We start from the raw sequence: 23927 nt of genomic DNA on the forward strand, positions 1-23927 counted from the left end.
TTATTTTTAAAAACCAAATAAACTAAAATGAATGATTCTATTCTCTGTCCAAGAATATTAGCTGCACAAACAAAAAATATAGAAAGATACAGAAGAAAATACAGATGCAATATTCTCAAAATATAAAAAGTGACAAGTTACTTAAATAATTGTTTCATATATTCAGAGTATGGGGACTGCGTTTATTTTGTTTGTTTACCAAGTATTGAATCACATACTTTTTCCATGTTAAAAAAAAATGGATAGATTTCTAGCTACCAAGTCCGTGACCCATTTCAGTAGATTCTTCTTCCACAAAATAGCTCCTTGGTGACTCTGAGCATGAAAACTGATACCAAGAGATAAGGGATGGAAAATTTACCATATGTTAGAACATGTGTACAGCTGGGCCTGCCTTGGATTGAGTGCTGTGAACATGGGAATTCTTCAACTTAAATGTGTCATTTCATCCATACCTTAAGCAATGCTTTCTGTCCTTTTTCTTTTTATCAGAGGGGCCCTTCAAATATAGATGTTTGCTAAAACAAAATGCATACCAGGGTTGAAGCTCAGTACATTTTAATGATTCACTAATACTACTTGCTATATTTTAAATTTAATTTTTATGCTTACCAAGTAGTATGTGTGTGATTTACATCCTATATAATAAAAGTGTAATATGCAAATTGACTGAATGGCTGAACAGCAGAATGTCCATCCAGACGACCATTTGGACAACCATCCGGATGGCCGTCCGGGACCATGCTATGACACCCACTGGCGCCAGGCCAGCCAAGGCAGGTGTGATGCAATTGGTCAGGTGCCTGGCCATCACCCCATGATCACCCCACAGAGGGAGGCCCAGGCCACCAACCAGCAGGCTGGAGTGGGTGAGCGGGGCCTCCCTCTGTGAGGGAAGCACGGTCCTGGGTGCCGGAGGGAAGCTGGTGCCAACAGCCAGGGCAAGGAAGGCCTACTCTTACACAAATTCGTGCATCGGGCTTCTAGTAATCAAATAATACTGCATTCTTACCCCTGGGTTCATCTTTTCTAAAGCAACCATTGTCAGCATTTTCTCCTGAAATATACCTCCATGATTCTAAATAATGTCCTTACTGTCTTAAATAATTTTTCTATTTTAGACATTATATTTCCATTTCCTACTGTGGAAGTTAAATATTTTAGCTTACTTGCCTACCCACCCCAAGACATACCTACACACCACCTTTTCATTAAAAATATGTCACAATTTGAAACAAATATCCCTAAGTAGTACTTTGTTTATTCAACTTTTAATGTTCTCTAGCTTTAATAATTGGTTTGTTTTTTTTCTCATGGTTTTCCATATTTATATGTCTATGTCTCTCTGTCTCTCTCTCTCTCTCTCTCTCTCTCTCCCACGAATACATATACATATACATGTATATCATTAATATATCCCAAGAATGTAAAACTTCTATCAATAATCTAATATAGGGTTAGGGGAGTTTTTTTTCTGTAAAGGGCCAAAGAATGAAGAGTTCAGGCACTGTGAGCCATATGGTCTCTGTTGCAACTACTCAACTCACATTGGGACAATATAAATGAGTGGGCATGGGATGGTCTAATAAAACTTTACTTTCAAAAACAAGCAAGGGGCTGGTTTGACCTGGGCCATAGTTTGTTGACCTTAGGTCCTACACCAACTGATCCATCAATTCATTTTGAAGGTATTCCTCCTAGATATTTTGATCTTGTTTCAATCTAGATTTTAATCAGTCTGTAAGTGCTACACAGCTGTCATCCTGACATTTCCCAGTACCTCTCCCCTAGGTTGAATTCTTTTGTTCTAGGATCCTATGTCTTTTTAGCTTTATACCATCCTTTCAATAGGTTGCCTAGAAAAAGCACATTGAAGGTAATTTTTTTGGTATCACATAGATTCTCCAAGTTACTTTATTCTACCACATGTATCTTTTCTAATTTTACATGTAGAATTTTAGATCAGAAATCATTACCCCCCCCCTCAGAATTTTGAAGCATATCTTCCTTTTCTTTACACTTCTAATGATCATTGAATAATATGACTTTATTCTGATTCCTGGTCTTTCCTATGTGATATTTTATTATTGCTGGCAGCCTTTCAGATTTTTCTTTTTTAATATTCAGAAATTTTATGATGCTTCATCATGTCGTCTTTTCTGTTTCTGTTTTTTATCAATGTATTAGAATGCATTATCTAATGTATACGGGTTCTTCGAATATAGAAATGTATCTTTATCATTCATGAGGCATATTTTGAATAATTTTTGGATAATTATCTCCACTATAATTTTCCTTTATGAAATTCCTGCCAGCTGGCATTTTCATAATTCATTTTATATTTTTTAAAAATATATTTTATTGATTTTTTACAGAGAGGAAGGGAGAGGGATAGAGAGTTAGAAACATCGATGAGAGAGAAACATCTATCAGCTGCCTCCTGCACATCTCCCACAAGGGATGTGCCCGTAACCCAGGTACATGGCCTTGACCGGAATTGAACCTGGGACTTTTCAGTCCGCAGACCGACGCTCTATCCACTGAGCCAAACCGGTTTCGGCCATTTTATCTTTTCTCTCCCTTTTTTCCATCTATAAGATTCTTTTTTAAAAAATATATTTTATTGATTTTTTACAGAGAGGAAGGGAGAGGGATAAAGAGTTAGAAACATCGATGAGAGAGAAACATCGATCAGCTACCTCCTGCACACCCCCTACTGGGGATGTGCCTGCAACCAACGTACATGCCCTTGACCAGAATCGAACCTGTGACCCTTTAGTCCGCAGGCCGACGCTCTATCCGCTGAGCCAAACCGGTTAGGGCCATCTCTAAGATTCTTGATTCTGTCTTTGAGGACAGTTTTTCAACTTTATCTTCTAACAATCATGAAAGTTACAACAGATGATGAATAGATGAAAATGTACAAAGAATCACAAATGAAGGATATAAAAGTTCTTTCATAGCAAAGTACCTGGAAGCAGCCCAAGTGCCCATCAGTAGATCAGTGTATAAAAAAAGCTGTGGTACATTTACACCATGAAATACTACTTGGCCATAAAAAAAGAAGGAAATCTTACCTTTTGGGGCAGCATAGATGGACCTGGAGAGTATTATGCTAAGTGAAATAAGCCAGTCAAAGACAAATGCCATATGATTTCATTTATATGTGGAATCTAATGAACAAAATTAACTAACAAACAAAATAGAAACAGACTCATAGATACAGAGAACAGACAGACAATTGTCAGAGGAGAGGGAATTGGGGGACTGGGTGAAAAAGGTGAAGAGCTTAAGCAAGGAAAAAAACTCAGACACAGACAATAGTATGGTGATTACCAGAGGGAAAGGAGGGTTGGGGGAGGTAGAAGAGGATAAAGAGGGGATAAATGGTGATGGAAGGAAACTTAACTTTGGGTGGTCAGCACACAATACAATATACAAATGATATATTATCGAATTGAACACTTGAAACCTATAATTTTATTAACCAAAGCCACCCCAATAAATTCAATAAAAATAAAGAAAAAGAAAAAGGGAAAATTAAAAATGTAAAGAAAAAATTGACTCCTGAGGCCTGTGACCTATTTTAGGGCTGTCTTATCACAAAAGGAATCTCTTCAGTGACTCTAAGAATAAAGCTGAGAGACGGTGTTTGAAGTTCTGCCATATGGTATAACATATGTACAGTTGCTATACATGCCTTGAATAGATATCAACATAAAGACACTCTTTATATACAATGTATCATCATACATAAACCTTTCAAATGAAGTCCAGAATATGTGTGTGCATGCATATAATTATAGGAATACATATGCATAAATGTGCATATGTATGTACAGTTAAATTCTCAAATATGTGAGTATACAACCAGAAATTGTTTTCATGGGGACTTAAAATATTGGTAGATGCCTGCCTTGACAACTCTACAAGCCTACTTTTGAAATAATTTATTTATTAAAAAATATTTTTTGAAAATCTATTATGTACCAACCACATTGAATAGTGTTGATTGGCATCACACGCACTGCAAAGGAGATGATGTTTTGTAACAGAGAATGTGTCACCTTCTGTAAAAGATTTTTAGAAAGAAGTGGCCGGACCATATTTCCTAAATTCTCATTAACAGTCTTCCTTGGTAAGTGTTAATCCCATGGTTAAGAATTATTAATGGGGATTAAAAAAAATTATCTCTTTTTGTTTACACATTTTATGTAACTGTGAAAAGGATAAAAAAAACACCTTCTACTAATTTAGTTATGCCTTCAAGCCATCTTTCCAAGTACTCCCTGTATTCAATTAAACTGTAAAGAATTAAAGTTACAGAGAGAGAGAGAGAGAGAGAGAAAGAGAGAGAGAGAGAAAGAGGGAGAAAGAGAGAAAGAGAGAGACAAAGACAGAGAGATATAGATAGAGAGAGACAGAGAGGACAACACACACTTCACAATAACACCTAAGAGATGATGAAGTTGAAGGGGAAGCAAAGTTCTTAAAAGAACTAAAAGGATCTGTGAAGTGTCCTCAACACCTTCAGAACCCATCTGGTCTCTCCTGGTGCTAACTTGCACCTAACCACTCAGTTATATTTTTAAAATATATTTTTTATTGATTTCAGAGAGGAAGGGAGAGTGGGGGAGAGAGAGAAACATCAATGATGAGAGAGAATCATCAACCGGCTGCCTCCTGCACACCCCCTACTGGGGATCAAGCCCACAACCCAGGCATGGGACCTGACCAGGAATAGAACCATGACCTCCTGGTTCATAGGTCGACACTCAACCACTGAGCCATGCCATCCAGGCACCACTCAGCTATTTGTTTTCCTCTTACTTTCCCCTTTCATCTACCTAGCACTTCTTTCCTTCATTGTTGTCCTTCCCTGCCTATTTATTTTCTTCTGGTCTTTTACTTGTTTATAATTTCTCTGCTTCATTATACTAAAGAACCATTTCCTGTGTAGCACCTAAAAATCTTAATATACAGGCACTCTATGACATAATTCCATAGCCAATAAATGCCTAAAATCTTAGAGAATGGTGGCAGAAATAAAATGTCAGTGTGAAGGCAACAAATTCAAATTTTAAGGGTCATCAGAAGTCCAGATGTTACTCTAATCATTATATTTGCTTTAAACGATTCTACCACTCACAGGTCATTGTCATAAGGCACTTGTAAAACTCTCAAAGGTGGATTCTAGTAGCTTTCCTCTCATGGGATGCATTCTTTCTCTTAAATATAAGAAAGCACAAGTGTGTATAAATAAGAATGAGAGCACACTTTTCTTGAGAAATAATAATAATCAACTAGCAAGACAAAAAAGTCATATATATCACATATTTCAAATAACAAATGATTTAATATAACATCATATTATAAAGAAAAACTTTCAAGTCTATTACATTTTCAAGTCTGATTTGTTTCCCAATGATTTAAGCGCTGTCTTTGCTCCTCATTAACCACAAGGTATTTATGATTAAATTGTTATTCCTTGTGATTTGTGGTGCAAATCCTCTAGTGAGTGCTATGTGTCTCCCAATGTGTTAGTTTAGAGCGGGTACTCATTACACATTAATTTGATCAGTCTCTGCCATTACTGGGCCATGCAAGTACAGTCTCATGTCTCTCCAACAACATGGTAATTATTTCTTCAGTTAGGGTTGTTGTTGCCAATAGTTATACCTGGGGCCAAAGACACACACTAAAGAACACATCCATGCTATTCTTCAAGTCCAAGAACATAGTAGAATTTGCACATACACCGAATTATCTGCCAAAAAGTCTTCCAAATCACTGAAGCTAAAGGCTTTGACTTTGTTGATTAGTGTTAGTCAGAGGTAGCTCTGTAAGATTTTTCTGAAGCATCATTTTAATTTCTCCAAGCTGGGCAATAAGACTTAACAACAGCAGTGGAAGAATAATAGCCACATTTATGGAGCAAAACTATATGCTTGGAAATGTGTTCTATAGACATGGTTTTATTTTATTTTAATTTTTATGGTGACGCATGAGGGAGATGGTATTTCATTATTTTACTAATGAGTAAATAGCCCCTGGGAACTAAAGCAACATGTGCAAACCATACAACTAGTAAATGGAAAAGTTGGGATTTCATCCCAATTTTATATGATTCCAATTCTATGTCCTTAGACAAAAGAATATATTGCTTTTCCTTCCAGACAGTTCTTCTTGCTGACTCCATTTCTATAAAAATCCTAAACATTATTTAAAAAAAAAGTTCAAAGTCTTGGATTCTCTTTTTATTCTTTCCTTTCTCCTCACCAAGGGCAATTTGTTGCCAAATTTATTGCTGATTCTATTTCAAATATTTGGTACAGCTGTCTGGTCTTTTCTGTTTACTGCCACTACCCTGTTGAGATCCTCCTTCCTTTCAATAGTACCTTAACCCTTGTTTCCCCTTTTAGCAGTCAAGTCTTCCTTCATTCCATCTCAAGGTTCCTCAGCCTCAGCACTGATGACAATCTCTGTTGTAAAGGCTTTGAAGGACTTTTAGCAGCATCCTAGACTCTACTCACTAGATTCTATTCCCTCTTCCCATCCAGTTGTGACAACCAAATGTATCTTCAGACCTTGACAAATGTCCCTGAGGGGCAAAATCACCTCCAGTTGAGAACCACTAATCTTCGCTAATAGTTAAGCACCCATGCTTTGCGTGTTACTCCCTGGTTCAACATGTTTCAGGAAGATGTTTTAGATTTACCTTTCTTATCTTTTTTGTGCATGCTTTGCTCCAACGAAACTATCCCAATTGCTCTTACTTAGATATAACCTGTTTTTATGCTCTTGCCTACCAAATTCTTCTACCTCAATGCACACTCTTACCACTTTCTCTTCCTATAATTCCATTCATCCTCCAAGGTCTATCCCAAAAGCTGCCTCCCATAGAGACTTCTGTGCTACCCCCAGCCGAAATGATGGCTTCTTTTTCTGTGCTGCCTCCATTAGGGATTGGGTTTGTCTCTGAGGATACTGAATTGATAGCAACATTCTTTGAATTGTAGCTACCTGCACTCATCTCCTTCCCTACTTCACTGTTAACTACTCAGGAATAATAGTCATGCCTCACTCACAGTTTATAACCCTAGCAATGCCTAGTACCTATTAAGAGTACAATAAATATTTGTGAGTTAAATGCTACTAAAAAAATAAATCCTTCTAATGCCTACACTGAAAGCATACATTCAATGCCAGGAAACTTCTTTAGTCCAGTACACACAGCAGAGAGATATGTAGTATGAAAATGCCAGTGCACAGTGTCCAGTTACACAAGTTCCTGGATTCCAAGTCAACTGGAATGTGTGCCCCCAAATTTGCCTGCAGTGGCATCAACAAGCTGTATAAGAAACAAGAACAGTCACCATGTCAGGACTGGAAATTACAAGATAGCTCATTTGTGCTGGGGGTGCTACTAGGATGAGTGGGAGAAAGCAGGTGGGAATCATGAGCAAGGGAGCTGGAGAGAGCTTCCTATCACGCAAGGAGGTGAGATGTGGCCTCTGGCAGCCGGAGCAGACATTGACCAAGATATTCATTTTGTACAGGCTCCACTAAGTTTCACCGAGCCAGAGGTTGGACTAATGAACATTTCTCTGGTTTGACATAAATCCGAATTACTAAAATTCATATCAATCTGCACCCAAAAACGATGGAACATGTAAGTAGTCATTGTTTACAGCCTTCAGGCCAATGATTTAATACTATAAACAAGGTGAGGGAGGGAGACTTTAAAAATGTCTTTCAGATCTTTAGATTATTTAGTATCCTAAAGACACTTGGGCGGGCATACTTTAAGGGCTGTTATATAGAGCTGGTACACAAGGTAAATGCTACCAATCAGATGGTTTTATCATGCAGAATAGCACAAAAATGGTAAACATGCAAAACCAATGCCCTTTCAGGGTTTAAATAGAAAAGTGACATTTCACAATGTGCTGCACAAGTCCACCAGGTTGGCTGTAAACCAATCCAAAACACATCCAGTACTTCATCCCAGAAAGTCTTTATGAGCAGTAACACACATTTCATAAACTTCCCATCAAATATATCCCCTGAAAGTGACTGTTGGCACAGCATGCCAGGTGCCAGCCGGACAGGGAACTGCGGGGTTGGGTGGTTTCCAGCCTCCTCTCAGGACTCTATCCTGCAGCTGGCCCAATCGCCCTTTCAGTGGAGTATGGGTTCCAGTTGCTCTAAGATTGAAATCTGTCTCATTGGTGGTGAGGTGGAAAGAACAAGTAGATCGAATTCAGGGTTTTTGCATTTTAAATTGTATTTTGAATGAATGTAATGCACACCAATAATTTTAGAACGGAATAGTGTTCCTCTGAGCCAAGCTTCCAAGAAGAGACAGTTGCTTATCTTCATTCTTGTCATACGCTTCTCCTCCCTCAGCCCCCCTTCTTCTCCACCCACCATGTTCATTTGTGACAGTTGCATTTCTTTTAAAGCACATTCTCTTACCCATACTGTATGCTCTTTTATTTAGGACTTTTCACACATCCTTCACATCTTCTTTGCAGCTCCAGTCAGCAAGCGCTAAGTCCTAAACGCGCCTTTGCACTTCATGGCTATTCCTTTATCACAGGCATTTTCTGTCGCCTCAAGGAAGACCTGAATAATTTTTATTATTGAAATCTGAATTTTTTCCCTCCCAAGCAGATGGAGAATGTGTAAATGTGTCTAAAGACTTAGAATAGCATTAAATCTGGTTTGTTTTTTTACCTTCCTACAAAGCCCTGGGAATCAGAGTATTTCTCTGGCACTCATTAAACCCAAGAGGGGAGAAAGATAGCAATGATTCCCCAACTTCTAGAGCATGTTACCAAGCCTCCCTGACACACAGACTTTTGTTTGGCAAGACAGATTGATTCTCAAGTCATCCATGGGTGGAATTACATTATCCCATTATATATCGATTGAAAGATGTGAAGCTTTAATTGTTGCTGTTTGTCAGGGCCCTTTGCCAGGAGATGTGTGGGAAATAATGCTGCACAGAGAGCCCCTACCCACCCACCTGCTACACTCACAGTCTCCTCCAGAAATTGACTTAGTGGGTATTCAAATGCATTTCCCAGACTAATAAGACTACCTTGGGTGGTTAGGTTCCCAGGACAGATCATGAAAGCCCAATTAACCCTTAAGATAAGAGGATATTCCTTCATTTTTATTTTATGCTTCTCATACACCAAACTATTACTTGTTCACATGATACCTACAGACACACAATTCAAACACATCTCTTGCTATTTTACACGTCAAAGGCTTTAGTAATCCTATTCTCATTGATATGAACATTTTTCCCTTATCTCTTCATGGGAGGAACTCTTGTACATCACTTCGGTTCTCATACAATCCCTTCATAGCCCATCCACCTTCCAACAGAAGGTGGTTCTGTGGGTTCCATCACTACCCAGGCATACGCAGTGCCACACTGCAGTGCTTACAACATTGAACTAACCTACATTATTAGCCTTCTCTTTGTTTTACTGGACTTAAGTTCGATGAAGGCTTGGTCACCATTGTGCCCAAGGAGTAGTAGTTATTCAATAAATTTTGTAAACAGTAACTAAATTGGCAGTTACACAAAGTCTGTCCCCAGGAGTCCTCCTCCAGCACACTGTGTCCCTCTCTTCCTGCCAGACACAACCAGTGAGGCTCTGTGACAGCTTCAAATTCACTTCTGAAAGAATCCGAGTCATTATCAATAAAGAAGTTTTTAGCTATGCAGCCAGCTTCGGGAAATCCAGTGTCATGGGAGGTGGGAGGCAAAGAAGAGATTGCTTGGAAAATTCAGAGGCAGCAGAAGCATGTACTCTGACGGGGTAGCTGGCAAGCTAAGGTCAGAGAGGCTTGGGGAAATCTTAAAGTACCAGAAATGCAGGAAAGCTGCCACCCCAAATCTCAGCTGCTCATGGCATAGAAATGGATGATCCTCGAGAGAATGCTGTCCTCGCAGTGCCCTCTGCCATGTGCCAGTGCCAGGTACTTCCTGCTCCAGAAAATAATGCCTTTTCCTCTCCTGCCTCCCAACTTTCACAGAAGTGTTTCTCAATGGGGGACTCTAAACAGAATTATGAGGATGGGTTTGTTACTGAGAGACAAGAGACAATATCTGGTGTAATGGTAGAGTAGAAGGACTAAAAAATTATTTGATAAGTGAATAAGTTAATGAATAATTAAATTAAAAGATTCATGGATGGATGGGTGGACAGATGGATATTTTCTCACAGAACAAGCCACTAATCTCCAGAGGTGGATGTAATCAAGTCAAGTGTCAGGCAAAGATTAGACTAGGAAGCAGTAAGGTCCTTTTGCCAGACCCTCAGGTCTATGGGTCTCATGTTGAAATTGATCACACTCACCAGGCCAGAGCTCTCTGTTGCTTAGTTCAGGGAATTGAATCTCTAATTTTAGAATTTTAGGTATCTTCTAGTTTGTGGTGAGTAGTTTTAAGGAGGCAATTAAGAGTCCTTCCAGAATCCCTAAACCTTGCCATAAAGTTTACTACCTCATTCCATCTATTAATAAAGGGTACTCACCTACTAAAGCAGGGCACATGCATGTCTGTGAGCAAACACACATGTGTGCACACATGCACAGTTCTCCATTTATACTTTCTCTAGAAATTAGTCCTAATTTTAAAAGTTTATAAGAAATTATCATCTCACATTAGACGCAATTTAACCTTTGTTAGGTATAATTATCCACAATCTACACTAATAAAAAACAAACATGCAAATTGACCGTATCTTCGATACGCCTTAGGCCACACCCACCAGACAATCAGAGCGACTATATGCAAATTAACCCAACTAAGATGGCGGCCGGCAGCCACAGATCTGGAGCAAGCAGGAGGCTTGGTTGCCCCAATGATGGAGGAAGCCAAGCTTCCCGCTTGCCGCGGCGGGCTCTGAGTTCCACTCAAAGCAACAAAGTTTCAATTATAGAAGGTAAATAAGCCCCAGATACCTGCTTTCAGCCAGTCATGGCCATGGAACTGGAGCGAGCAGGAGGCTTTCCTCCCACCCGCCCTGGCTGGCTCTGAGCTCCACAAAAGGCTACAAAGTTTCAATTATAGAAGGTAAATAAATCCCAGAATAAAAAAAAAAGGAGAGGCTGGGAGCTTTCATTACCTTGTGGGCTTGGCAAGCCTGAAAACAGCCCTCAGCCCCTCACCCAGACTGGCCAGGCACCCCAGTGGGGACCCCCCACCCTAAAGGGGGTGTGGCCAGCCTGAAAACAGCCATCAGCCCCTCACCCAGGCTGGTCAGGCACCCCAGCGGGACCCCCACCCTGATCCGGGACACCCTTCAGGGCAAACCAGCTGGCCCCCACCCATGCACCAGGCCTCTATCCTATATAATAAAAGGGTAATATGCAAACTGACCCTAACAGCAGAACAACTGGGGATGACTGGTCACTATGACACACACTAACCACCAGGGGGTAGGCGCTCAATGCAGGAGCTGCCCCCTGGTGGTCAGTGCGCTCCCACAGGGGGAGGTCTGCTCAGCCACAAGCCAGGCTGATGGCTGCCAGTACAGTGGTGGTGGTGGGAGCCTCTCCTGCTTCCTCAGCAGCGCTAAGGATGTCCGACTGCAGCTTAGGCCTGCTCCCCGCTGGCAAGTGGACATCCCCTGAGGGCTGTCGGGCTGCCAGAGGGATGTCTGACTGTCAGCTTGGGCCCGATCCCCCAGGGTGGGCCTAAGCCAGCAGGTGGACATCATCTGAGGGGTCCCAGACTGCAAGAGGGCATAGGCTGGGCTGAGGGACACCCCTGAGTGCACAAATTTTTGTGCACCCGGCCTCTAATGTTTAATAAACTTTTATGGATACATTATAATGGAAAGAATAGGGACTCAGCTGTTGGAGACTAGGGTCTCAAACACCAATTAGTACAATGACTTCCTGAATGACAACATATGTTTTTCACCTCTTAGACCAAACATGTCAAATTTAAAGGCTAACACAGGCCAAATAAACAAGGTTTAAGTTTATGTGGGCCACAAAAAAACCAAAAGCTTCAATTTTCATAGAAACATAGGTTTATTTCAATAGATACATGCTGAATACAAGGGGCTGAAATAAATACGTAATCGTTAACATAAAATAATAGAACATTTTACTAAAAATTAATATTTTTCTTGAACATTAACTTACCAGACACTGAATAACTGCACAAATTAATAAGCATAACGCAAATAAACCTACTTTTCTTATTCTCTGAAAGTGAAATATTTCCTGTTGTGCACACCAAACAAGTCAGTACAAGACTAATGACGTGGCAATTGGCTGCTAAAATATTTGCTGCCAGTATTAGTGGAGAGAAGTGGTGTGCTGTGTGTAAGGCGCATAAGGGAAATGAATGCAACATGATTATAGTAATCTGTCATTAGCGAACCTTGTAGTTCATTATTAATAATCTATAATAATAAAAGCGTAATATAATAATTAGTCTGGATGTCCTTCTGGACAACCTTCCGGATGAAGCCTGGGCTGCAAGGGAAGCTCAGGTCCCGGGTACCTGCTGGTGGCCAGAGGGAAGCCCCGGTCCCAGGTGCCAGAGGGAAGCCGGTGCCAGTAGCTGGGGGAAGGAAGGCCTACTCTTGCACGAATTTCGTGCATCAGGCCTCTAGTTATGTATAACAGGATATTGTAAAAATTAAGTTACAAAATTTTTATTAAAATGTTCCTTACACACCAATATATTGGCTGGGTCACAAAAATATTCGTTGTGGGCCACATGCAGCCTGCAGGCCATGAGTTTGACATGCTTGTTTTAGACCATCAGTTTCTTAATTTGAAAATTGAGAGTTTTGAAATGTATAATCTCTGATGCTGCTTCAAGGTCTCCAGAGTTATGGTTCTATATTTTAATTGTTACCTGTATAAAAATGTGATTGTTAGTCATAAGTGACATTAGCCTTGCTTGAATATTGTTGCACGATCTCCTAATTCTTCCTAACCACTCATCCTACCATGTTGGGATTTTGTGGTTGGATTATAACCAAAGGTTGTTAAAGCTTCCTTTGGCAATGTTCTTGGCCTCTAAAGAGTTCTTGAAAGAAAAATGTATTAATTTGTCACTAAAGAGAACTTACTGAAAGATTACAAATTTCTGCCTAGCCAGCGTGGCTCAGTGGTTGAGCATTGATTTGTGAACCAGGAAGTCACAGTTCGATTCCTGGTCGGGGCACATGCCCAGGTTGTGGGCTCAATCCCCAGTAGAGTGTGTGCAGGAGGCAGCCAATAGGTGATTCTCTCTCATCATTTATGTTTCTATCTCTTTCTCCTTCTCCCTTCCTCTCTGAAATCAATAAAAATATATTTAAAAAATAAAAGCAGAACAAAGTATCATATCTTTTAAAAAAAAAGATTATAAATTTCTATCTTCACCCCTCCTCTCATCACTGGACTTGGGGTGGCAATAGGAATTATTAGAATGGTATTAATATGGTGTTTGGTCAGGGATCAACAGCATATACATACTGCCTTCGCTCAGGACTTTCTCCTGTAGGGCCCCAGCCAAAGGTAGGAAGTGAATATCTCCTTCCCACAGGCCCATTGTTCCAATCCATGGCATATAGGCAACCCCCAAGGGCTTGTAGTCTCCACGCAGGACCCAATGTGTACCTGAATCTCTGGGTGGAGAGCACCAGGATATAGGAGGGTGGGAAGGGCTTGAGGGGACCAGAGGGAAGGGAGCAGACAACCCATCCCAGGAAGGAAAGAGAAAGCTAGAAGAGGGATTATATATGAGCCATGCCTTCAAGCCTGAAGCACATGCTCCATTGTCCCACCAGACTTCACTGACACAACATAAATTCAGATATAAAATTATTAAGAATTTCAAGCCAGCAGTGTTGTGAAAAATTAAAACCCAAGTGTGGACCCTTTATGAGTGAAGGGCCCTGTGTGACTGCACTGATTGCTTGCCCATGAAGCTGACATTATCTTGAAGCCCTTCAAACTTCCTGGGCCAGGTTAATATTCCTTCCATCACAAGAGCTGTAATGTCTGCAGGACAGGAGAGAATGGATGGCCATGGGAAGCCAACTGCTCTCTGCAGACCACATGGGATGGGCTGCAGAGCTCTGAACAGGACAATTCTACCAGCCTGTTTTTTTAAAATACATTTTTTGTTGATTGCAGGGAGGAAAGGAAAGGGAGAGAGAGATAGGGACATGAGAGAGAAGACTGATCAGCTGTCTCCTGCACACCCCACACTGGGGATTGAGCCCCCAACCCAGCAGGTGCCCTAACCAGGAATCAAACCATGACCTTTGGTGCATAGGTTGATGCTTAACTACTGAGCCACACTGGCCGGGCAGCCTTGCATTCTTACCCACATCTCCCACAGGGTAAGGTTCTGGGAAACTATTGATTTCCTGCAAAGCCTTACCTTGATTCCAGTTGGCAAGTCCTTTCTCCCCAGGGTAGATTCTGGGGAGGCCAATAAAAGGAACATGAGCTTTGGAGCCAGGGAGATCTGGATTCAAATCTGACCATGGAACCAGCTGGAGTAGCTCAGTGGTTGAGCGCCAACCTATGAACCAGGAGGTGATGCTTTGATTCTTGGTCAGGGCACATGCCCAGGTTGTGGGCTTGATCCCCAATTGGAGGCGTGCCAGAGGCAGCTGATCAGTGGTTCTCTCTCATCATTGATGTTTCTCTCTCTCTCTCTCCCTCTTCCTTCTTCTCTGAAATCAATAAAAATCTGACCGTGGTCACCTAGGTACAAACAATTTGACCTCTTTGAGTCTCAACTTTGAGTCTCAAATGTTAAACGAAGATACTAATACCTCCCTTAGAGCTTATATCATAAAGTGCCTGATGTAGTACAGTAGTGTGTTATCTGCTTTGGGTGGCAGCAACTTCCACCAGCAGGGATTTTGCATAAGGACTTTCAGCATCATTTCCCACAGCTGATGTCACCTGTCAAGAGCCTAATCTTATAAAAAAAAAATGGCTCTCTGGGGCTTTCAGCAGCTACATCAGCAGCAGTACTCAGCTATGCCCAGCACCTCCCTTGCCCTTGACTTCTGGGGTTCCCTGGTGCCTCTTGCACCTCTGGAGACCTCTAGGCAGATGGAAAACTCAAGTTCCTCCTTGTGTCAGCCCTCTGGCTCTCGCTGAGCCCTGGAAGAGCAGTGACAAGGTGGCATCACCCCTCAAGGACCTGATGAGAGGGCCCCGGAGTGGTATTCAGAGAGGATAAAAGTTCACGTGGTGCCACACATCTGGTTCCTTACTCTCACTGGGATGAATTTGGGGCAGGACCTGAGTGTCACAGCTCAGGTGAATTTCCAGTCTCCACCAGGCTCTTTTCCCAAAGGATGGATGCCAATTGTACCCTTCTGACAGGGTCTGAATTCTGTATTTTATGGCACTGGGAATTTGGCAAAAGTCCCAAATCCCTCTTTGCATAGAGCTCCAAAGGACTCAAGAACATACCAACAGAACTCCCAAAGTAGTCTCTGTTATACTGCCCACCCCCTTGAGATAGATAGATAGATAGATATGCAAACTCAGTTCTAATAGTGCCCCAGGTTAGATTCTTGGGAATATATATATATCTCTTCACCGTCTGATTTCAAACCCTTGGGGGACTGTTCTGGTAGGCACGCTTGCTGTGTAGGAGCTCAGCAATGATCACTGGTCTGGTTTATGCAGGTCAAGGCTGTGAAGTGCTCCTAATCTGAAGGACAAGCTTCACATTAGAACCACACTCACTGTGTTTAAAAAGGGTCTACCATCATGGATTTGCTATTGGGCATTTGGACCTGGGCCCTTTGTACCACCGCATATCCAAGTTTAAAGTGCTTAGGAATCACTTGGCAATACTGTTAAAATGTAGATCCTTGCTCAGTAATTCTAGGATAGAGCCAGAGTTTCTGCTTTCCTACCAGGCTATTAGTCTAAGGACCATGCCCTTAGTCGGAGGACCATAATTTGAGAAGCAAGGATTTCAACAATGCTCATTTTGCAGGGGAAAAAAAAATAGAGGCACTAAGAGGTGCCGAGCACAAGGAAGAGGCCTTACTTCTCACTCTTTGGCTCTTGCTGTGCTTGCTGAGCTGGAGGGCCCTTTTGATGAGGTTTTTGGCCCCTTTCTCTCCTCACTCCTTCACTCGGGCTGTTTTCTTTGGCCCTGCAGACCCTACTTTAGAGCTGGAGACTCAGGGCCAAAAGTCAACATTTTCATGACAGTCCCGCTGGAGCCCCACCAGAGTTCAGAGCGAGGTTGAATTTGCTCTGACCGGGCTGCTGACAATCATTTTTGGGTGCCCCAACTCCCAGACTTGAAGATGGAAACATAATACCTCCTCTGAGGAAGTGCTTTTATTGAGTCCATGAAAAAGAGAGCAGGCTGTGTGCTGTGTCTAATTTCAGCTCTACTCCCTCCATGTGGCGTGTCTGCAAGGCAGCGGTGCTCCTGGCTGGGTGATAGCAGAAATGTGGCAGGAGTTAGAAAAAAATTGGAACTTGTGTAATAGCAGAAAGCTATTTAAAGCAGCACAAATGGTTACAGTGAGCCTGTGCTCCTTTTGATATTAACAAGGATTCTTAAATGATGAGATGACTTGTCTAAGAAAGAAACATAGATAGTCAAGAGCCTCCCTCTTTCTTAGCCTTCTCCACCTCACTTAAAAATACACTTATTGACAACATGATTGTTGGCACAGAGATCAGGGAGGTCTACATCGGCTTGGTTTTAAAGCTGCGTACTAAGGTTCAATGCAGAGAAGCAATATGGATAGTAATAACACAGTGGCTGTCTCCTAACAAGGTGATGGAATTGAAGACATTCCCTAGGATTGTTTTAATAAAAGTCTGGAACTTTATTCTTTTAGTTGCTGGAGGAAATTTTCTCCCCTATCAGGAACAACAATGATTGGCCCCGTATGTTTAATAGAGTCTTGTGGAGATTTTACCTCCAGGGAGCCCCAGGGAAGAGCACTTTTTTAAAAAGTGCAGTCAAGGCAGTTTGCAAAGAAACGATGATTCAATACTAAATTTAAAATAGAGTCATTCTGAATATTCTATGTATGTAAACCTAGATAAAAAGAAATGTTAATGCTTAATTATTCCACCATTTAACTCAGAACTTTTAATTTGAATCAATGATACAGCCCACATTGAGTAAGTAGGATACAGCAAAGGGAGCTAGCAAAAGGAAAGGTAGATTTATTCACTAATATTTTTTAATGTATCCTCCCTCTCCTTACCACACACATATGATGTCTGATTCTTACCTTCTCAGACACTTAAGATTATGTACCTCCTCTTTCTTCTTAGCTCATTTACCAGCTGAATTTCACTAATATAACCACACCAGAAAGCTTCCATTTCTGTGTGGTGCAAATCTTTAAAGAATTAAATCAAGGAGGACATACGTTTTCACAGCACCATAGCAGGTGCTTGGGGGTTCATACATCTTGCCTCGTTCAGACTCTCTATTGGAGTGGTGGTCTTTTTTTTCAACAATAATTTGTAATCAATGAGTACTTTACTGGAACAGAAAAAAAATTTACATTGACTGGACAACCACAAAAAGAATTATAGGGTGTTTTTGCTACCTGTGAGTAAATAAATATACTTTTGGCATTCCTGGATATCTGATCCATTAAGTGAGCCAACACAACCATTCGTCCTGCTGTTTTTTACGGTTTAAATAAATTCTAGAAACCTATTACAGCACTCAAGGGTGAGTGCTTCTGTGGTTTAAGCTTCAGGAAATATTATCGTGTAGCATAAAGTGCAGCAAATGAGATGTCAGGAGACAGGGATTCCTCTCCTGATCCACCCCTTACAGTTGGTGTGACCCTAGGCACATCTCTTTGCCTTTCTCAACCGAAGTTTTCTTATCTGAAAAGATAGAAATTTCATTCATGTATTCGACAGATACATATGGAGCCCCCTTTGCACCAAGCATTTTCGTGTTCTGGGACACTTTAGTGAACAGAAAAAGCATGGACCCTGTTCCACGTTGGTCTAAATTCTAGACTCTAGAATCTATGGTCTAGAAATAATCTGTACATTTTTTTCCCAGAACTGAGACTCAGTGTTTCATTATTTTCAGAGCTAATCAGGAGGTAAGAACTTGAAGTGGCAGCTAGTAAGGTGGAGACAGTTCGGGTTGTTTTAATAATTTAATGTTTTTGTTGCTTTTCTCTAACTTTGCAATTGGCAGCATGGGACTATCTAGGCACAGGTATATAGCAAAAAAAACAAAGACAGGAAAAGTGTGTGTGTGTGTGTGTGTGTGTGTGTGTGTGTGTGTGATGATCCGTTTTCACTCAGTTTCTTTCTACATCCTGACCCACGTAAGGCCTTTCAGACATTGCTACTCTTAAACCTGGCCTCTTCTAACCTGAGCAGTGGATGAGGATTGCTACTTAGTACGTATAAAAGAGCAAGTAACTATTTCAATATGACACTGAGAAGGAGACTTAGAAAAAGTTTCCAATTTCACAGCAACTTTTCTTTCATTTAGACTACTATTTCTCTTCATACCAGTCAGCAGAACAAAATAAACTTGGTTTTATGTCTAAAAAATGAAATAGCAAGTAGAAATACTGTTGGTACCTTGAACTGGTACCAACAAACTTTGGGAAGTAACAGATCCCATTCAATTCCATCCAATAATTAGTCTTTTCTTAGTTGTATACCAGATACTATTACTATGCTCAAGGCTCAGATGCAAAGAAGAAATTGACCAAAGTCCCTCCACTTATAAATTATCTGATTGGCAGTGGAGAGATGTGAAAAAGTCAGACTATGATCTAATATTTGAAATAAATAAATAAATAAATAAATATTAAAGGTGCTATGGTAAAGGAAAAACAAAACAATTAATACTGAGAGAATGTGTCGGAACTGGATGCTTGTGCCACAGCCCCAATGGCTGATGAGATGAGTTACACTTCATGGGCCACCAGTCTAGGAACTGGACCAGATTGACCACCCTGAGGCAACAACTCTGAGAACTGAGATCAGTGTGAGTGCAAAGTTCCTTTGCCCGTGCTGCAGGCTCACATAATGCCCCCCAAACTTTACACACAGATATCCTTTTAGGAGATGCAGGAAGGGGAGCAGAAATCTGAAAGACTGAATTGACCCCAAAGATACTGAGGAAAATAAATTATTTCAAACCACAAGATAAACTGAAATCCATTAACTGTCAAGTTAAAGTATACCAGCACCTCTGTTACCAGGTGAGGGCAGATTTTATGAGGAAGAAAGAATCGATTATGAAAAATAAAGAAGCCGAATGTTCTCAATGCATCTGAATCACCTTTGTTACAGTGTAAAACCTGTTTTATCTCCTCTGCCACCTCTTAAAGGCACCCAAAATTCAATATGCCCAAAGTATAAATCATGGATAGTTCCCATCCACCAACTGGGGCCTTTTACATTATTTTCTATACCACTGGCACCACCATCCACCCAAATTTAAAATCCAAAACCCTAGGAATCACTTTGCCCTTCATATTAAACCTATCCCCTACTGACAATGAATGTATTTACCAAGTATATATTTATTTTTTTCCATTTTATCTTTTTCTAGAACCACTATGTTCTCTCTCTGGCATTTGTCTATCTCTCTTTTCCATACTCCAGTCAGAGACAGCACTGAAAATGCAAGTGATCAGATCACCAACCATCACCATGTAACCTTCCCCATTTGCCTCAGCCTACCGATTAAATTGGTAATGAGGTTTAGAAAGTGCTTCGTGGTTTGTCTCCTGCCCCCTTTGCAGTCAGTACTGCTTCCTACTACTCTCCTCCATGCTCTGCGCACTCATCCCTCCTTCAACCTCTCTTTTGGGTCTGCTCCATCACACTTCATTTTGGATCTTACCGTGGAACTTCCTCCCACTCTACCTCTTTTTCCTGATTATTACCCTTCCTTGAGATCCCAGCTTCCTCAGAGAAGCTTCTGGCTCCCGAAGCCCTGTCAGACTGCCTGCTATCTGCCTTCACTCTGTGAATATTGTTAGCCTTCCTTGCCTATCATTTGTATCAATCTATAATTATACATCTCCCATGGGATAGGCAGGGCCACATCTGACTTTGCATCCCAGGCCCATAGATGTCATTCAGTAAATTGAGAGTGAATGAATATATCTATTCTCTGTCTAGTGTATGGACTTTTCCTGAGGTTGTCTCTTTCACCTCTCTGGTATAAAACAGGTTTTGAAAAATCCTTGCTAGATACTTTTTTCTTTTCTTCTCTCTCTCTCTCTCTCTCTCTCTCTCTCTCTCTCTCTCTCCCATTTACTGGTTAAAGTAAATAGAAACCACAATAGGAAACAGCAAAACAATAAATAGACTATTGCCTATTTCCATAATTTTGAGTATAACTCTTAAAAATCTGGCTTTTCCTCTGTTGATAACTAGATGATACAAGTTTGAAAAGAATTTATGACTGTCTACCAAATTGTCAAGGAGGCTGACTGAGGCTGAAATTATAGCAGAAGAGTTTCAAATCTAACTTTCCCAAACCGAGAGAATTCTCCTTCCTTCCTGCAACCCTATTTTAATTGCTTCCTTCTAAAGTTTCAGCATTGTATTACCTAGTTCTTGTACTAAATATTGAAATGAGTATAATAACTTATCCTGACCTTGGTGAGTAATGTTCAGGCAATTATTTCCAGTTCTAAGCATTAAGTGTTAGTTTGGCACAAGAGAACTGTATGGTGGTAATTCCAGTACCACCAACAATTGGAACTAGCTGAGAATGCACATTTCTGTTTTGACAGACCTGGATTTTTATTTGTAAACTAGAGGCCCGGTGCATGAAATTCATGCACTTGGGGGGAGAGGGGTCCCTTCAGCCCGGCCTGCGCCCTCTCACAGTCCAGGAGCCCTCTGGGGATGTCGACTGCCAGCTTAGGCCCGCTCCCCCAGAGAGCAGGCCTAAGCCGTCAGTCGGACATCCTTAGCGCGGCTGTGGAGGTGGGAGAGGCTCCCGCCACTGCCGCTGTGCTCGCCAGCCGTGAGCCTGGCTTCTGGATAAGCAGTGCTCCCCCAGTGGGAGCACACTGACCACCAGGGCGCAGCTCCTGCATTGAGCATCTGCTCCCAGGTGGTCAGTGCACGTCATAGCGACAGGTTGTTCCACCGTTCAGTTGATTTGCATATTAGCCTTTTATTATATAGGATGAGTGATATCTCCAACCTTTGTTTTTAACTTAGTATAGTCTTGCATATAATCATTGAAGGTTTGAGCCCCTGTCTCATCCACAAAGACCTGATGAGAAGCAATAACAGCATAATTCCAACCATACACCTACCTCATTTATTTTATTTCTATGCAAAAATGTATTCCATGTTCCAGCAATGGCTAGCAAGATGGGAATCTTGCACTTCTCACTGAGGTTAGATGGTCTAGCCATAAGGACAACAGGAGGTAATCAAGGAAGCTATTCCTGGCTTTAGTTTCTGTAACTACTTTAAATCTTTGCAACTCTCCACCTCTAATGAACTGCCACCACTACAGAGCACTTTCTCCAGGTGCTCTGGATTAAAACCATGTAGACAGTAACAGAGGCAGAAGTTCCAGGTCACACTTGACCAGAGGCCCAAGGCTCCTGATCAAATACTGGAGAGATAGGCAAGCTCATGCACAAGTTATAGGGTTCTCTCAAAAGGTGTACTTTCTTAAAATTAATCTCACCACTTCTAATGCCATGTGAGTGGGATATTCAGAGAAAATTAGTGGTAACAGCTTGTAATAGCAATGGACATTCATACCCTCATAATGAGCTAATTTTCCCTCAGTTCTCTGGGACAGTAAAGTAGAAATATCAAAGTACCTTGCTATACCCACCAAAAGTTTTGTAATTATGCCTAAGTTTAACAACACCCTAGCTGAAAGATGACTGGAAAATACTGAGAATCACTTACTTGGGCAGCATCACAGAAGGAAGACTTCAAAGTTATGTTAATTAGAGGTATTACAGCCTGAAGATAAAAATCTTCTAATGAGCAAATTATAGATACCCAGCACTTCAGTATGCACTCAGGTTGCATACTTGGGGCTGCATATATTTGTTTCTACATTAGAACCTCTTTTATACAAAATAATTTGTCCTGACTTCCAATCAAAGCTACTTTCTTGGAAAAGAAGTACAAAATTAATTAATTAAGCAAGCAAGTAAGTCTAAACATAGTATTTCCTTTCAGGGAACAGAAACAGTTAGAGGCAAACATCCCAGAGAAAGAAAATCATAATTGGCATTCACTCTTTCCCTCATTCAAGCATTTATTGATATGCCATTATGTAAAAGTTATCATGGTTAGCAGTAGGAGCTGCTTCCCACCCACCCTTTCCCCCAAGAAGCAGAAAAGTTTCAAGTTATCAAGGTGAAAGTAGATATGGTCCCAGGACAAACTGGAAAAGAGCCTCAGTAGAGGAAATTAGAAAGAAGAGAACCCTGGGAGGTGAGAGCTAGAAGGTGTCATTCTGAGTGTGAGTGGGGAAACTGCTGAGGAGGTGAAATCCACCCTCACCTCCACCTCCACCTCAGGGAGCCTGAGGAAGAGCCTCTCAAATAAAGGTGCGCAATGGGATAAGCATCTCTCCAGCTACAATCAAGAAATGTTGGAAAATAGATAGAAAGGAAGCAAAAACTAGAGAAATATGGGGATAGACTAACATTGTTAAAGGAAACCTGTTTCCAGATGGAATCGAGAGAATTTTAAATATCATAAGAAAAAAAAAACTTGCTCTCCAAGATGCATCTCAGACCACATGTTGAATTGGATGAAAATAGAAATTTGTGTCCTTTTCGAACAGTGATTGTTTTAAGCTTGGCCCAGGAGTATGGTACATAATTGGGTGTAGGGGAATCCAGGGACCGTAGAATGAATCTGGGTAAGAGGTATAACACTGGTATGTAGTTATAAGGTCATTCTGGAAATCATTCTCATCTCCTAAATTCTTTAAGGAATTCTGACACTATAAATTTCTAAGGGTAAAAAAAGCCCTGTTGGAAAGGTAGCATATGGGGAAAGAATTTTGATTTTGCTTTCTTCAAATATGAAAGAGCTTCTTCAGCTGCAACATTCTGGACTCTGGAAAATTTGGTTGATTCTTGTAATGTCATGAAAAAGGAAACTGCAGCAGATTGAAGCAAGACAAGTTTTAGCTGTATTTGAGGACTTAAAGATCAAGGTAGTCTAAAAAGGAATTTGAGTCAATTCCAAAAATGCAAGAGAGAGGGGAACAAAGACAAAAATTATTTTTTTTAAATACATTGAGGAGCTAAGTAGCTATAAACATGCTCTAACCTGTATTTTTTATTGTTTGGCGGGGGGGGGGGGGGGGGGGGGAGGGTGGCATTTCTGAAACCCTAGCTGGTTCTGAGTGTTGCTAATGAGGTTATAAAGGCACTTTCAACTGTTCTCACGTGGGAGAGGAGTTGACATGGGAGATGAGTTGACATGGGTAGGAAGGAATAGAGACAGAAGTGTAATAGGAAGCAGAGATAATGTGTAAGAGAACATTCACAAATTTCATAACCTGCTTTGGGTTCAATTATTTCTCAAGTTAAAACCCACTTAAAAAATAAAAGATTTACTGAAGACACAAAACCTTTTACTAAAAAAAAAATGCTTGGGACATTCATTTGTTACCTGTACTCTCCCACCTTTGAATATATATATATATATATATATATAGAGAGAGAGAGAGAGAGAGAGAGAGAGAGAGAAAGAGAACATATGCAAATTAGGCCAGGACGCAGTAATGGGTAACCACCGGACAGGAGGAGGTTGCGTGCGCAGGTGAGGCCAGGAGCAGAGACAGAGACAGAGACAGGGGGCTGGCAAGCCGCCGCACCCCAGCTTGGGCCAGCCCCGCCCCCGGAGCCGGAGTGGACACGGACAGGGACAGGGAGCTG

Source organism: Myotis yumanensis, unplaced genomic scaffold (assembly GCF_028538775.1).
Source record: "Myotis yumanensis isolate MYYU_CA2020_CCGP unplaced genomic scaffold, mMyoYum1.0.hap1 SCAF_12, whole genome shotgun sequence".
In the NCBI taxonomy this organism is placed as follows: Eukaryota; Metazoa; Chordata; class Mammalia; order Chiroptera; family Vespertilionidae; genus Myotis; species Myotis yumanensis.